Here is a 16,687-nt window from a genome sequence, read left to right as displayed (position 1 = left end):
TGTGTGTGTGAAACTGGTGTCTATTAGACTCAGCCTGGGAGGTTCTATGTACCCCAACGCTGGAGTGTGCCGCTGGCTGTGTGCGGTCCTCCTGTTAGAGGGAGAGCCATTGTTATTATTCCTCCTTTAGAACATCTGGCAGCGACCCCTGCTGCTGTGTGGGAACCTTACTCCGCCGGGTGTTTGCATTTTTCCCCTCAGCAGCCACTTTCCATATTTTTCCTTCCAGGTATGTAAGAGGTGACAGAGGTTATGCTTTTTGTTTATGATTAACTAATCCACAGAATTTCCCAAGAAAGAGAGAGCACACCTACCGGAATGAGTGAGCAGACACACCCAGTGCTGGTGAGGACACAAGAAACTAGACCCTCAAACGCTGGGGTGCGGAAGGGGGCAATTTCTCAGAGTTAAACATGCGCTGCCCTTATGACCCTAAAAATTAAAAACGTTCTTTTCACAAAGACTTGCACAGTTTTACCTTTAATAGCCCCGGAATGGAAACAACCGCGTGCCAGTCACTGAGTTCTGCTCAGCAACGCCCAGGAGCGCGCAGCTGGAGTCGCCCCCGAGGCGGCGGGGAGAGCGAGGCCTGGCTGACTCCGTTATTAGACATTCCTGCAAAGACAAAGCTAGTGATGGATTGGCTGGGAGCAGGGTTTCCTTCCCTACACAATTCATTATGTTTTTAGATTTGATTAAGGTCTTTATTTATTTAAGTCCGATCTGATAAGTTCATTGTGTGATGAGCGGCAGGCCATGACAGTACTGCCAGGGTTTGCAGAAGCTGTTCTGCTGGACTCTATGCTCCTGTGGGCATTGCAGGCAGCGCCTGGAGATGGGGGTCGGCCCTGCAGGTCCCCTCCCAGAGGCGGGCAGTGGCTGCTTCGGCTGGATCTCTGCCAGGCATTGCTGCTGGCCCACAGCAGCCCCAGCTCCACCACCCTGGTGCCAGCTCCTCTGGCTTTGCCTAGAAGTACAGCCCCAACCTCCCACCAACCTATGCTGAACCCTTAGTAGTAAATTGTGTTGCTTTAAAAGCCACTAAGATTGCTTGTCACTAAAGTATAACCCAGACTTTCCTGACTGACACAGTTAGCAAGTATTCAACGTAGGTGATGGGTTTCTTAGCCTCTGCACTTTTCTGAACTTTCCAAGTGTCAAGGATGAGGCGGCAGGCGGATGCACTCGCTGTCTTCTCAGCAGCTTTCCTGCCTGAAACCCAGCGGAGAGCTGGGCAGCTATTGTTTCAAATTACACTTTCTGTGACAGAGGTCATCCGCCTGACCTAGGCCTTCCCCGAAAACAAAACACCCTTGTCATTTCCATATGAAGGTAAGAATTCCTGTATAACTCAGTTCAGTAAGTCTTTATTAAAATAATAAAACATCATGAAAATGTTTTAAATATATCCATTCAGATTTTAATAAAAATTGCTACCATTTATTCTGTGCATTTGCCATTTGTTCAGAAAACAGACTTGGGAAGATGAAATAAATTCCCCAAGGACATACAGTAACAGTGACAGCGTGAGGGCCACCGGGTCTGCATTTGGGGGCCAGGCTGCTGGTTTGGTCCCAGGCTGCCGGTTCTGATGGCCCCAGGTGCCCCTCCCACTAGCGGCCGTCGCTCTCAGGTGGCCCCCTGCCCTCGTGTGTGGGGCTGTAACTCCAGAATGCCCATTCCTGCCTAATGGTGTAAAATATGGTTGTGATCAGAATAGCACCAACCTTGATGCACTTACTATGCCAGATACTTTGCTAAAAATTTAACACACATCTGCCTGCAATTCGTGAATTGTTCCGTGTTAAGCCTCTAATGTTTGATAAAGTAACCTGAGGAAATTAAACGGAAAACGCTTGCCCGGGCCCCTGCAGCTAGTGAGGGCCAGGCCTGAGCTCCCGCCTCTGTCCGGCAGCACCTGCATGCGGTTCCAGAGGCCACTGTCTCCTCCTGGGGCTGTGCGTGCGGGTCCGGCCCGCTGTCCGCACCGCTGTCTGGTCACTCCCCTGACGGTGCCGCTCTGTACCCCCTTACCCGCACTTCTCTTCAGCAACTGACCGGAAAGTAGAATTAAGCCATACAATTTGCCTTTGAAATATTTCGACCATAAAGTGTTATGGCCCCTATTGTTTTTAAATCAATTTTTTTAAAAAACAAAACAAAAACAACTTAGTTTTACTTTTTAATTATATGGATGTTTAGAGACTCATTTTCTTAATTTTTCTCCTGAACATTTTTAAATCCACAGAAAGTTGAAAGAAGGATACAGCAAACACCTGCATATTTGTTCTATGAGTAAGCTGCAGGTGTCATGACATTCACCCCTCAACGTCAGGAGTGAGGAGGGCCTCCGTGAGGGACTGCATGGCACCGTCTTTGCTCACTGGTGCTAGCAGGTAGGTCAGAGCTAATTAATTTCAAGCCACACATAGCACTTGGTTATCCTCCTGAGTCTCTTTCCATCTAGAACAGTGGCTGTGCGGCTCCTCGGGGCCAGGCTGCGCCGGCAGCAGTGCCACCTCGCGCTGCCACCCGCAAACCCCTTTCGCTTCTGAATCGGAGGCGCCTGGACGCAGGCCGCCGCTCTGGGTGCCGCTGTTTGCCCACTTCGCTGTTTATCCCAAGCCCGCTTCACATCGCAAGCCCATGTTGGTCAGCATTGCCCAGGCTGTTGGGTCCCTGGAGGCTTTCATGCAATGTTGTGCAGTACTCACTGTGTTCATCGATCTAGTCTACTGCTGATGGATATTTGGGATATTTCCAGTTTTTAGCAATTATGAATAATGTTGCTGTGAACATTCATGTACAGGTGGACATGTGTCTGTGTTTCTATGGGGGATGTACCTAGGAGCCACGTTGCTGGGTTATAAGATTTGTGTATGTCAGCCTCTGATCAAGATAACAGAATAGGTAAACCTCCTCCCATGACCACATCAAAATTACAACTACACTACCAAACAACCACCGCTGAGAACCTCTGAAATCTAGCTGCACAGAAATCCTATAACCAAGGATATAACGAAGAAGCCACTTTGAAACTGGTAAGAGGGGCAGAGACACAGACCTGCTGGTAAAAAAGCTGGGGAGCTATCTCAGCTGCAGAGGCCCCCCTGAGAAGCAAGGGTCCCAGCCCCACACTGGGCTCCCCAGCCCAGGTTTCCAGTGCTGGGAAGTGAAGTCCCCATAATTTCTGGCTGTGGAAACCAGTGGGGATTGTAGCTAAGACAGAGGCTGCTGAGGTTCCAGGTAGTTCCTCTTAAAGGGCCCACACATGGACTTACTCAGACTCACTGAGCTCAGCGCTGGGGCAGCAGCTTGGAAGGAACCAGAGACAACAGGGAAGAACTGAATTGTCTGTCTGGCTTCAGGGCGAGAACTAACTGAAAGGGCAGCCTTCTCCCAGACAGAAGTGCTGGCAGAGGTCATTGTTCCTTTGCTGAGCCCCCCCACCCCCGGCCCCTCCCATGCCCTCCCCCCGACCCCCGAATTCATCCTGTAGGTCAGTGGTTCTCAACCTGTGGGTTGCGACCCCTTTGGCGGTCGAACGACCCTTTCACAGGGGTCGCCTAAGACCATCCTGCATATCAGATATTTACATGACGATTCATAACAGTAGCAACATTACAGTTATGAAGTAGCAACGAAAATAATGTTATGGTTGGGTCACAACATGAGGAACTGTATTTAAAGGGCCAGAAGGTTGAGAACCACTGCTGTAGGTGAAGGCAGGCACCATATCTGAGGCTCCGTAGTCCTGGCTAACACAGTTTTCCCAGTCCTGGTGATTCCCTGAGACCCTGCCCTACCCATCCTGCAGGCCCACCCAAGCCCCTTCCAGTGGCTTTTCCATACAAATGGCCTGTTTTGGTTCATGCTGCAGACTTTCCTAAAATCTCTCAGTTTCATAAACACCAAAATAGCAGTAGCTGGCCTTAAAGTGTCCCATACCTCTTGCTAAGTGACTCTAAGCCTAGTACTAGCACCAGCTGGCCTCAGTTTGCAGCTTAGCTTCTCCCAGGCACCTCTGAGCTCAGCACAAGTGGCAACCATCTGCAGATCACTTTGTGGCTTTGTGTTTTTTTCATTGATTTCAGAGAAGAAGGGCGAAAGAGATAGAAACATCAATAATGAGGGAGAATCATTGATTGGCTGCCTCCTGCATACCCCTTACTGGGGATTGAGCCCGCAACCCTAGCATGTGCCCTTGACCGGAATTGAACCTGGACCCTTCAGTCCACAGGCTGATGCTTTATCCATTGAGCCAAACCAGCTAGGGCTGCAGATCACTTGTAGCTCATATTAAGTAGCCCTGGGCAGGGGACAGGCAGCAGCTGACCTTGTCCTGCACCTCCAAAAGGCCCAAGAAACAACACCTTGGTGGTCAGCTTCAGACTACACCAGAGCACCATTCAACCACCCCCACAGATGACACATTCCAAGGGCAAACTGGGCACTCACCAGAGCCCACTAACGCGAATCCTGCTGCATAGGGTCAGCCCCTGCTCAACGAGTCCTCCAGTGGAGTCACAGCCGTCCAACCAGCCTGCGGGCCAATCCCTGCTACTGATGTGCCAGCAGCAATCAAGGCTCAACTACAACAGGAGGCACCCACACAAGGGACAGTCCTGGAGCACCCAGTTCAAGTGACCAGAGAGACCAGCCCGGGGCCCCACATGATACCCACTACATAAGGCCATTCTACCAAGACTGAGAAATGAAGCAGCTCTACCTAATACATAGACACAAACACAGGAAGAAGACAAAATAGGGGGGAAAACATGTCCCAAATGAAAGAACAGAAAAAACTCCAGAAAAAGAACTCAACAAAATGTAGACTAGCAATCTACTAGGTGCAGATTTCAAAACACTGGTTATAAGGATGCTCAATGAACTCAGTGAGAGCCTCAACAGCAACATAGGAACTATAAAAATAGAGATAGAAAACATTTTTAAAAAGTAGTCAGAAATGTAAACCATAATAACTGAAACCAAGAATACATTAGAACAGTGGATCTCAACCTTCTGGCCCTTTAAATACAGTTCCTCCTGTTGTGACCCAACCATAAAATTATTTTCACTGCTACTTCATAACTGTAATGTTGCTACTGTTATGAATTGAAATGTAAATATCTGATATGCAGGGTGGTGTTAGGTGACACCTGTGAAAGGGTCGTTCGACCGCCAAAGGGGTTGCGACCCACAGGTTGAGAACCGCTGCATTAGAGGAAATCAACAGTAGAGCAGATGCAGCAGAAGGCTGAGTCAACAATTTGGAAACAAGGTAGTAGAAAACACCCAATCAGAACAGCAAAAAGAAAAAAGAATCCCAATAAGGATAGCCCAGGCCAGGTGACTCAGTTGATTGGAGCGTCATCCCGTACACACCAAATGGTTGCAGGTTCGATTCTGGTCAGGGCACATACCTAGGTTGTGGGCTCGATCCCTGGTTGGGCGTATGTGGGAGGCAACCAATCAATGTGTCTCTCTCACATTGATGTTTCTCTCTCTGTGTCTCTCCCCTCACTTCCACTCTCTCTAAAAATCAATGGGAAAATATCCTCAGGTGAGATTAACAACAACAAAAAACCCCAAAACTGATTTGACTGTAAGTGGTGAGCACATGATGCAATATACAGATCATGTATCACAGAAATGTACACTTGAAATCTATATGATTTTATTTATCAACTAGAGGCCTGGTGCACAAAATTTGTGCAAGGGGGGGTCCTCTAAGTCCAGCCTGCACCCTCTCCAATCCAGGACCCCTCAGAGGATGTCCGACCGCGGGTTTAGGCCCGATCCCTGGGATTGGGCTTAAACCGGCGGTCGGACATCCCTCTCACAATCTGGGACTGCTGGCTCCTAACTGCCTGCCTGCCTGATCACCCCTAACTGCCCGCCATATCAGCCTGGTCGCCTCCAACTACCCACCCCCCCACCGGCCTGGTCGCCCCCAACTGCCCCCCTGCTGGTCTGGTCACCCCCAACTGCCCTCCCTGCTGGCCTGGTCACCCCACTCAGCCTGCTGTTCAGTTGTTTGGTCGTCCCTCACTAACCCCCCTGCCGGCCTGGTCACCCCACGCAGCCTGTGTTTGATCATCTGTCTGGTTTTTTCGGTTGTGACAGCCCCTGGCTTTTTATATATTAGGATGTTACCCCAATATATTTAATTTAAAAAAAAAACAGAAAGAAAGAAAACCTATTTGAAGAAATGACAGAAAATTTCCCTGGCTCAGGAAATAGACAAGCCCAGGAAGTACAGAGTTCTAAATTTGATGAATCCAATAAGGCCACACTAAGTTTCTCAACAGAAACTTTGCAGACCAGAAGGGACTGGCAGGAAATATTCAAAGTGATGAAGAGCAAGAACCTACACCAAGATTACTCTACCCATCAAGGCTATCTTTAGACAAGATAAAGCTAAAGAACTTAATGAACAAATGAACATCAAAACAGTTTTACAAGAAATGTTAAAGGGACTTCTTTAAAAGAAGAAAATATCAAAAATATGAACAATAAAATGGCAATAATTCCATATCTCTCAATAATTACTTCAAATGTAAATTAATTAAATGCTCCAATTAAAAGACAGAGTGACTGAATGGATAAGAAAACAAGACCTTACATATGCTGTATACAAGAGACTCACTTCAGATTTAAAAACATACATAGACTGAAAGTAAAGATATTTCATGAAAATGGAGGGCGGGGGGGAAGCTGGAGTAGCAATACTTATACCAGAAAAAATAGACTTTAAAATAAGAAACAAAGAAGGACCCAGTAATTCCATATCTGGGCATTTATCTGAAAAAAAAAAAACAAAAACAAAATAGAATTCAAAAAAACATATGCATCCATATGTTCATTGCAGCATGATTTACAATGGCCAGTATATGGAAGCAACCTAGGTGTCCATCAATAGATGAATGGATAATGAAGATGTACTAGCTATTTATAATAAACTATTACTCAGCCATAAAAAAAGAATGAAATCTTGCCAACTGCAACGACAAAGATGGAACTAGAGCAGTGATGGTGAACCTATGACACGCGTGTCAGAGGTGACACGCGAACTCATTTTTTTGGTTGGTTTTTCTTTGTTAAATGGCATTTAAATATATAAAATAAATATCAAAATATAAATCTTTGTTTTACTATGGTTGCAAATATCAAAAAATTTCTATATGTGACACGGCACCAGAGTTAAGTTAGGGTTTTTCAAAATGCTGACACGCTGAGCTCAAAAGGTTCGCCACCACTGAACTAGAGAGTACTGTGCTGCGTAAAATAAGTCAGACAGAGAAAGTCAAATGTTATATGATTATTTGTATGTGGAATCTAAAACAAAACAATGAAACAAACAAAACAGAAAAAAATCATATATACAAAAAACAGTTTCACAGTTGCCAGATGGGATGGGAGTTAGGTGACTGGATGAAAAGGTAAAGGAATAAAGGAGTATAAATTGGTAGTAAAAAGATTGTCATGGAGATGTAAAGTATATCATAGGGGATATAGTCAATAGTACTGTAATAACTATGTATGGTGTTGGATACTAGATTTATCAGAGTGGTCATTTAGAAAGTTATATAAATATCTAATCACTGTGCTATACACCTGAAACTAATATAATATTGTATGTAAATTATAATTGAAAAATAAAAAATTATTTTAAAAATACTTCCATATGTCATCTTTCATAGATACTGACAATTTATTGCACCAATTTATATTCCTACCAACAACATATAAAAGTTCCACTTGTTCCATATCTTTGTCAATACTTGGTATTTTCAACCTTTTCATTTTGTGGGTGTATAGTGGGTCTCATTGTAGTTTTAATTTGCATTTCCCTGATAACTAAGAATGTTGAGCACTTTTTCATATGCTTATTAGTCAATTGGATATTCTCTATGGTGAATTTTGCATTTTTCTTATATATTTATAGTAGTTTTAAATATATTCCGCTTATGACTCACTTGTTGATTATATACATGATAGGAGATCTTCTCTCAGTCTGTGGATTGACAGTTCATTTACCTAACAATGTATTCAGATGAACAGAAGTTCCTAGTTCAAATGTCATATAATTTCTGGGGAACTCTTCCTTTAGAAGGTTTCTTGACCCTCCCAGTTGGCCTGGTAGCCTCATGCAACTCTATCTAATGTTAGAGAAGAGTATTTGTGCCCACTTTTATTTTTATCAGGAGTACAGACCTTCCTCGGAAGTCATAGCCAACTTTTCTTACATTTTAATGACAAATCAGGCCACATCTTGACCCCTAGCTGCAAGGGAGTCTAGAAAAGTGGACATCTCTTTTGTTCCTGCCTCTGTATTTTGAGGATGAAAAGGGGAAGGGCGCTGGAAGTAGCTGTTAGGTGGCCTAGCAGAAAGGAACTGAAAGAGGCTTCCTGCTGTTACCAGCAAGTGGAAGGCACATTGTGAGCCCCTCCTCCCCCATTGAAATGTGTTGATTATATGTAATGTTGAGCTGTTAAGTATAATTCTACTGAAATCACATCATGAAACTTGAGATTTTATTATGGGTTTTTGATAAAAGAGAAGTGGGTGTGAAAATATCTCCATATGGAATCCCCATATGTACATATGTTTTAATGTAAGTTTTCATGTACAGGCATTTTTAATATGAAAAAATACATGCTGAACCACTTAATGCTGGTCATCTTAGGAGGATCAGACTTGAGGAGGGCTGCTTTAAAATTTTCCTTTTATACATCTAAACTCCATTTCCTTTGTATTTTTACTAGAGGCCCGGGGCACGGATTCATGCACCAGTGGGGTCCCTCGGCCTGGCCTGCGCCCTCTCACAATCTGGGACCCTCGGGGGATGTCGGATAGCAGGTTTCGACCTGATCCCCGCAGGCCCGATCCAGACAGGAGGGAGCCCGATTCTGTGCATTGAGTGTCTGTTCCCTGGTGGTCAGTGTGTGTCATAGCGATCAGTTGACCGGTCATCCAGTTGCTTAGGCTCTTATATATATAGATAATTTAAAAAATATTGTAACAAACTCTTTATCTATTTGAGTCATGGAGTCAAATCCCATTTACCAGGGATGAAATCCCGTGGCTCATCATCATTAGTTTAACAATACCTGCATTTCTAAAATGACCTACTGTGGAAAAAGGCTGGAAACCTATACAATGGGCTGGATTTGTGGAGTGGACAAACCACGCGGGAGGTGCCTTTAGCTTGCATAAAGTATTACCAAATACTTCCTACACAAAGTTAAATAAGTCACTTATGGGTTGAATTGTGTCCCCTCAAAATGCATATGTTAATGTCCTCACTTCTGGCACCACAGAATGTGACTCTCTTTGAAGGAAGGGTCTTTATAGAGGTTATTAGGCTGGCCCTAATCCAATCTGGCTGATGCCCTTAATAGAAGAGGAGGTTAGGAGACAGGTGCACAGAGGGACGGCCATGTGAGGACACTGAGAGAAGACAGCCGCCTACAAGCCAAGAGAGAGGCCTCAGGAGAAATCAACCTGCCCACACCTTGATCGCAGACTTGCACTCCAGGACTGTGAGACAATCAATTTCTATTGTTTAAGCCACTCAGTCTGTGGAACTTCGTTATAGCATTCTTAGCCAACTAATAGTCACCCAATACTCATATATGGCATATCTTCATTCTTTATGGAGGTATAATGGACAAAATAGCAATATATTATAAGTATACAATGTGATGCTTTGATATAGGCATACATTGTAAAAGGATTCCTATCATTAAGTTGTATAACACATCCATCCATCACCTCACGGTTACCCCTTTTTCATGTGTGTGAGAACCCTTCAGTTCTACTCTCTTAGCAAATTTCATTTATACAATAGAGTATTGTCAACTTTACGTTAGACCCTCGGACCTTATTCATCTTAGAGCTGAAAGTTTGTACGCTTCTACCAGCCTCTCCCCGGGTCCCCACCCCAGGGCCTGGCCCACGCCCCACTCTACCCTCTGTTTCTGGGAGCTCAGCTTCAGCGTGTCTTTCATTCTGATGGGGGTTTTAAAAGGAGAACTGCCTCATATTTACATCCAGCCATTTGTTTAATGTTTCAGCTTTTAACTTTTAAAAGTTCGTCTATAATTCTTTTCTTTTTACCATTAGGATAACCACGTGAGGTAAATCTGATGTTCTTACCTTACAAATGTGGAAGTGATTCAACCCAAGTTACATAAAGCGAGGGACAAACAAGACCACATTTGGTCATCTTAGGAGGCTCAGACTTGAGGAGGGGAAGCTTTAAAATCTTCCTTTTACACTTCTATGCTATACTTCTTTTATATTTTCATAATTTGAAGAATTATAAAAATGTTATTGGTCTCCTGAACCTGACCATGTCAACCCATCAAATGGCGTATCTAATGATAACGATCTCATTTGGTGCTCATTTCCAAATATGTCAAAGCCATTCAGCAAGTACATGGCGTGTGCCCATCTTTCCTAGGGGCTGAGGAGACAGTGATGGAGGGAGCACGGCGTCTGTTGGTGGAGCACGCAGTCTGGGAGGTGTGGATGGACACCTGAACAAGCTCTGTTTTATTCAGCGTGAAAAGTACTGTAATAATAGCGAGCTGCGCATGGTAGAAACACCACTGAGGGCGGACTGCGCCAGGTGGCGGGATTGAGCGGGGCCTGAAGGAAGTGAAGGAGCCTGTCAAGCAGAGACCAGGACTGCGGCAGGAGCTTCTCACGCGGGTCCAGAGGGTGCGAGGTGGAGACAGCTCAGTGGCTAGAGAATGATGTGGGGGGTGGGGTGGGCGGGGAGGTTGGGGAGATTGAGGAGGGGGATGGTTTTAAAGAGCCTTCCATGCATGTGAGGGAGTTTGGCCTTTCCCCCATATATCAGAGGTTCCCAGATTTTGGCATTTCTTTTATCACCAAAAAATTAATAGAAAGCTGACATAAGATTATTGAATTTTTTTTTTTTAGGTAGTAAAAACCACACTACTATTTTCTGTATTTTAACATTAATTTCTACAAGCAACAACACCAAAAATGTAGGAGAGTCATAATTTTCTGCTAAAAAAGTTGAATACATTTAGCTTTATGAAAAACAGCATATTCTCCATTTTTCACTAATTTCATCAAGACAGAGCTGGGAGCCCTCCTATACATCATACTTCATAAACTGTAATGAGAATATTCGACTTGCCTAAGGATCTTATTAGAATACAGATTCCAATTCTGGGTAGGGCCTGGATTTTATGGTTCTAGAAATTTCTAGATCAGGTTCTTGCTGCTGGAGTCTAAACCAAAGTTTAGTTTACATAGTAAGAAATCAGAAGATTGATTTGCTAGCATTTGTATTTTAAAGAATTAACCAGGAAGCCATGTGCAAAATTGGTTGCAAATGAATTGCTACTGCAGTCAACCACACAACACAAATTCTGCAGATCTGCGTCCTGTGGGTTGTGGCAGATGACTTTAACTTCACTTTTTCTGGTCCTCTGACGCATGGCAGCAATTACTCAAATGGCAAGGGGACCTCAAAGGTTCACAAGAAAGTCATTCTTTAAATTTACTCTGTGTATCTCCTTCTGACTCAACACTCAGTCTTATTACAGAAACGGAATGTTTGTGGAATTCTTATAAGTTCTATGTTTCAAGAACAGAATATCTACCGCCCAAAATAAAATGACTTGAAAATAGTGTCAGTCAAACCAGCACTGGCAGATCTGTATCAGCTTTCCTCCGGGACTCGAGGGAAGGCCGAGTTCCCCTCTGGCAACAGCTTGTTCCAGGTGAGTCTCATGAGAAGGTACCCCCAAAGCAGTTGCTCTTGAACAGTGGTTCTCAACCTTCTGGCGCTTTAAACACAGTTCCTCATGTTGTGACCCAACCATAAAATTATTCTCATTGCTACTTCATAACTGTAATGATGCTACTGTTATGAATTGTAATGTAAATATCTGATATGCAGGATGGTCTTAGGCGACCCCTGTGAAAGCGTCGTTTGACTGCCAAAGGGGTCGAGACCCACAGGTTGAGAACCGCTGCTCTTGAAGCTTCTGTTACCATCACAGACAAGCGGTTCTCATTTTATAGAAAAACAAATATTATCACCCTCACCATAATGGCTTCACAGGGATTGATTAGTAAACATTCATAAAGGGGATTAAGTTTAAAAACGTGCTGTTTAAAATAATTGCTATTTTTATTACATCGGAAGCCTAAGTCGTAGGGAGCAACAGCAGATGAATCTTACAAATCTCGGGAAGGCTGCTGGAACCCAGGACAGAAAGCGGCAAAATGGATCAGCGAGGGTCAGGCGTAACTTGAAAGAAGCTCTGCGTTCAGAGGTGGAGCTCTTTCCGCGATGGCCCGGGTGACCCACAGCACGTGCGGCGACTGCCCCCACAGAGCCTGTTTGCACACCAGCCCGGAGGACTCGCAGCGTTAAAGGGGCCTTACATTCTCTGGCCTTGTCTGTCGGGGCATCCAGTCCCCTGATTCCTGCCGGCCAAGGCCCCTCACGTAGCCCCTTCCTCGCTGGCTGCCTCCCGACCACCGGAGAACTCGTTGGCTCTTTTTGTAACAGGTCAGTCTTGGGCACCTTATGAGCAAATCCAGCTTCAATTCCAAAATGCAGTGTAGGTGTTACACACAGTTCAAAGCTGGAAAATATCAATGAGGCTATCGTACCTACTAAAATCTAGGCTGGTGAAAGAAGTAGGGGGAGAATAAATAGGGATGTGTGTATCTCTTTAAAATTCAGAAACATCTATGAGCATTGGACTGAGGTCCTAAAATACACCTTAGAAAACACACACAAATACCAGCAATTAATTTATCAAGTATCTGAGCTCTCTCTGAGCCCCACACATGAGCAGCCTTTAAGTGGGGTCATAAAGCCCAGTGCACTTACAAATTATCCTCTGTGATGCAGGGAGAATATTGAAATCTCCTTTTATATTTATTTGTCCAAAAATAAGATACATTAAGCTTTATGAATATTTAATGCTTTAATTTACTTTAGTACATGCATTCTCTCTCTCTCTCTCTCTCTCTCTCTCTCTCTCTCTCTCTCTCTCCCTTCCTTTCTGAGTCTCTCCTTGGATTGATGGATGGAAGGATAGATAAATGTACTCAATATTTTTTACAGCTAATATTGTGGGATAAAAAAACCAAAGTTGGAAATCTCTGGTCTAAAATATTAGGACATCCCTAGCCGGTTTGGCTCAGTGGATAGAGCATCGGCCTGTGGACCAAAGGGTCCCGGGTGCAATTCTGATTAAGGGCACGTAACTCAGTTGCAGATGTGTGCAGGAGGCAAACAATCGGTGTGTTTCTCTCACATCGATATTTCTCTCTGCCTTTCACTCTCTTTAAAAAAATCAATGGAAAAATATCCTCGGGTGAGGATTGAAAAAAAAAAGTCATTAAAAATAAATCTATACTAATAAAAGCCTAGGTGGTCCTTGCACCCTCGCGCATGACATCATCACAAGATGGCCACCACAGGATGGCCACCACAGGATGGCCGCCACAAGATGGCCACGTGCACAGCAGAGGTGGGGCCCAGTGGCTGCTCTGTGCTGTGAGGTCTGGGGGTCCCGCAGCTCCATGCGGCCCAGAGGAGGCCAGTCCCGGCGTCTCCGCCGCCTTGCATGAAGGAGGCAGGTCCTGGCGGAGGAGGCGGGTCGTGGCAGGGGAGGGCAGTTGTGGGTGATCAGGCTGGCAGGCAGGTGAGCAGTTAGGAGCTAGTGGTCCTGGATTGTGAGAGGGATGTCTGACTGCCGGTTTAGGCCCGATCCCACAGTTGGACATCCCCCAAGGGGTCCCAGATTGGAGAGGGTGCAGGCCAGGCTGAGGGACCACCCTTCCCTTGCTCCCTTCCCTTGCCCCCCCACGGCCCAAAGCCTCCTCACAGGACCTGGGCTCCAGGGAGCAGGGCCGCACAGCGGCACCACGTGCCTTCGCTGCTGGAACCAGGACCTGCCAGCTCCGGTTCACAGGGGGCGCAGCGGGGAGACTGCACTACAGCCCTGCTGCGCGCATTCGCACTGTGTGGTGGTTCCCAGGGAACCGCCGGCAGCCCCTCAGAGTTGCCGCCCGCAGTTTGGAATTCAGAGGGGAGAGGAGCTAAGCCTGCAAAATGAGCATCGACAACATGCCGAGGCCTTGAATTCCATGCAAGGGAGCCGCCGCGGATACTTGTTAGCCAGAGGGTCCACTGGCTGCGGGCTTTGGGGAGCCGTCAGCGCCGGGCATGGCGGTGGGGGGAGAGCTGGGCATGTGCCGCTCAGCAGCCCAAACCAGCGGTTCTCAACCTGTGGGTCTCGACCCCTGAAAATACATCCTGCATATCAGATATTTACATTATGATTCATAATAGTAGCAAAATTACAGTTATGAAGTAGCAATGAAAATAATTTTATGGTTGGGGGTCACCACAACATGAGGAACTGTATGAAAGGGTCGCGGCATTAGGGAGGTTGAGAACCGCTGGAACCAATGGGACAAAGCACTGACTGTGGCTTTTCGTTTCTGAGTTCAGCCTTTTCAAGCGCTGCTGGTTTGGCTGCAGGACAGAGTGCACTGTGGGGGGTGGAGGGGGGAGCACGGCTTCTGAAGTTGCTGCCCGCTCTCCCACCAGCCAGGCCTGGGAGTGCGGGCAGATGTGATGGTTCATTTTATGTATCAACCTGCCTGGCCGCAGGGCACCCTGATTAAACACAACTTGGGGTGTCTGTGAGGGTGTTTCCAAGGAGGTAACCCTGGAATCAGCAGACTGCATCTCACCGCAGCCCCTCCTGCCCTGCCTGGGGTCACACCCTCGCACCCCAGTTCTCAGGCCTCAGGCTCGCACTGCCTGGCGGACGGCTGGGCTCTCCTGGGTCTGCAGCTGGCAGACGGACAAGCAATTCCCCAGGAGGAATCTGGCCTCCCTCGCTCTAGGGCAGTGGTTCTCAACCTTCCTAATCCCGCGACCCTTTAATACAGTTCCTCATGTTGTGGTGACCCCCCAATGTCATTGTTACAAATTGAACATAATTAAAGCATAGCGATTAATCACAAAAACAATATGTAATTATATATGTGTTTTCCGATGGTCTTAGGCGACCCCTGTGAAAGGGTCGTTCGACCCCCAAAGGGGTCGCGACCCACAGGTTGAGAACCTCTGCTCTAGGGAGACGGATGGATGGATAGGTACACAGGTGTAGGCATACCCAAAGCGATGTGGGTATCCTCCTATCCTGCGGGTTCCATTTCTCTGAAGAACCCCAACACCGCAGGGCCCCCTCACGTTTCCACGAGGAGCTGTGCGAAGGGCCACTGCTGGGACCCAGGAAGGGCTCCGAGGGCACAGGTGGCGTTCGTGGCGCCGTGAGAAGCCAGAGGCCGGCGCATCCATGCCGTGTGCTCACTGCAGTCCTGCCTGGGGCGGCGGCCGAGGAAAGCCCGGTGCTGCCCACCAGTGCTGCCCACCAGTGCCCAGTGCTGCCCACCAGTGCCTGCTGCTGCCCACCAGTGCCCAGTGCTGCCCACCAGTGCCCGGTGCTGCCCACCAGTGCCCAGTGCTGCCCACCAGTGCCTGCTGGAGCTTAGAGGGCGCAAGGCACACGGAGCTCTTGCCACAGCACACTCACACTCACGAAGGACCCGCCGGTAAAATCCTTATTTTGCTTTCATCATGGGTACATATCTCCACATTTTTAAGGCAGAGTTCAATCTCTGGTACTCTACTCATGCATTTAGGCGTCAGAGAACTTGGCAAAATGTTAGGCTGTAATAAAAAAAGTAAGTCCTAGTGACGGCTCCAGTTTCCGTCTGCTCAGCCACTGCTCAGCCACGGGTATTGCTCTCACCAGTTGTTATATGGCACTTCTCTGCATCGCAGAACCTTCTGACCTGAGGTTAATTTACTTTCAAACTCAGTGACCACAAACCGTGATGCTTCCTTCCTTCCGGCTTCACTGCAGGCTCTGGGGGTCCCTCCTCCCGGGAAAATGAGTTGTCTGGGTGTTTTGCAAGAGTTGGGCCTAATTTGCATATTTGAAGGGAATGAAGTAGAGAGTGCAGACAATTATTTTGATTTTAGAAAAAGACATTACAGTATCAAAAAAACTCAGATTTCTGTCCCTTGAATTATCTAAATAATTATCCCAGTTCTGTTTGGCCGTGATGTCATATGATCTTAGATGCCAATTGGCATGCAACTCCAAATCGAAGGGGCAAGAAATCATTCACAGTGACATTTCCCATACCTGGTGGAAGAGCAGGAAGGGGCTCATGGCAACCCACCTTCCTTACCCGCTGCTGAGGGCCAGAAGTGCTGGTGTGCGTGGGCCAAGGAGAGCCTTCCCGCTAGACTTCCGGCCTCCATTTGTCATGTCACATGGTCAGCGGCTTTCGCGTTTTCGGAGGGAAAAGATGCAATCTGGTGGCTGCCTGCCTCAGTGGTCCTAGTCCAGAATGTGGGAGCCCCGCTGCTGACCGGTGAGCACAGAGGCAGCACAGGTGCCCCCGAAGGCAGGCAGGAGGGGGGCCTGCTCCCCTCTGTCCAGCAATCTGTCTCGACTGGGACCCAGCACACGCTGTCTGTGTCTAAGCGCGTTGGGCAGGCTGGTGTGCGGTCGCAGCCCTGAGTTCCAGGCATCCTGACAAAGGAGGACTCATGGCTGCCCCTGACGTCCCCTCCCTGACTGCACCCCAGGGCCT

The 16,687-nt window shown here is 46.8% G+C and overlaps 1 long non-coding RNA gene across 1 annotated transcript in view; it reads left to right on the top strand.

The window, feature by feature from the left end:
- Positions 1-1,162: 1,162 nt before the first annotated feature.
- The window catches only part of LOC106694686, a 24,445-nt gene continuing 8,920 nt past the window's right edge, over positions 1,163-16,687 (top strand). The window contains exons 1-2 of the long non-coding RNA XR_001345729.2: positions 1,163-1,332; positions 2,249-2,396. This is a non-coding gene — a long non-coding RNA (uncharacterized LOC106694686). The remainder of the gene's footprint in view (positions 1,333-2,248; positions 2,397-16,687) is intronic.

Source organism: Myotis lucifugus, unplaced genomic scaffold (genome assembly GCF_000147115.1).
Source record: "Myotis lucifugus unplaced genomic scaffold, Myoluc2.0 scaffold_573, whole genome shotgun sequence".
In the NCBI taxonomy this organism is placed as follows: domain Eukaryota; kingdom Metazoa; phylum Chordata; class Mammalia; order Chiroptera; family Vespertilionidae; genus Myotis; species Myotis lucifugus.
This window is presented reverse-complemented; position numbering and strand designations above follow the sequence as displayed.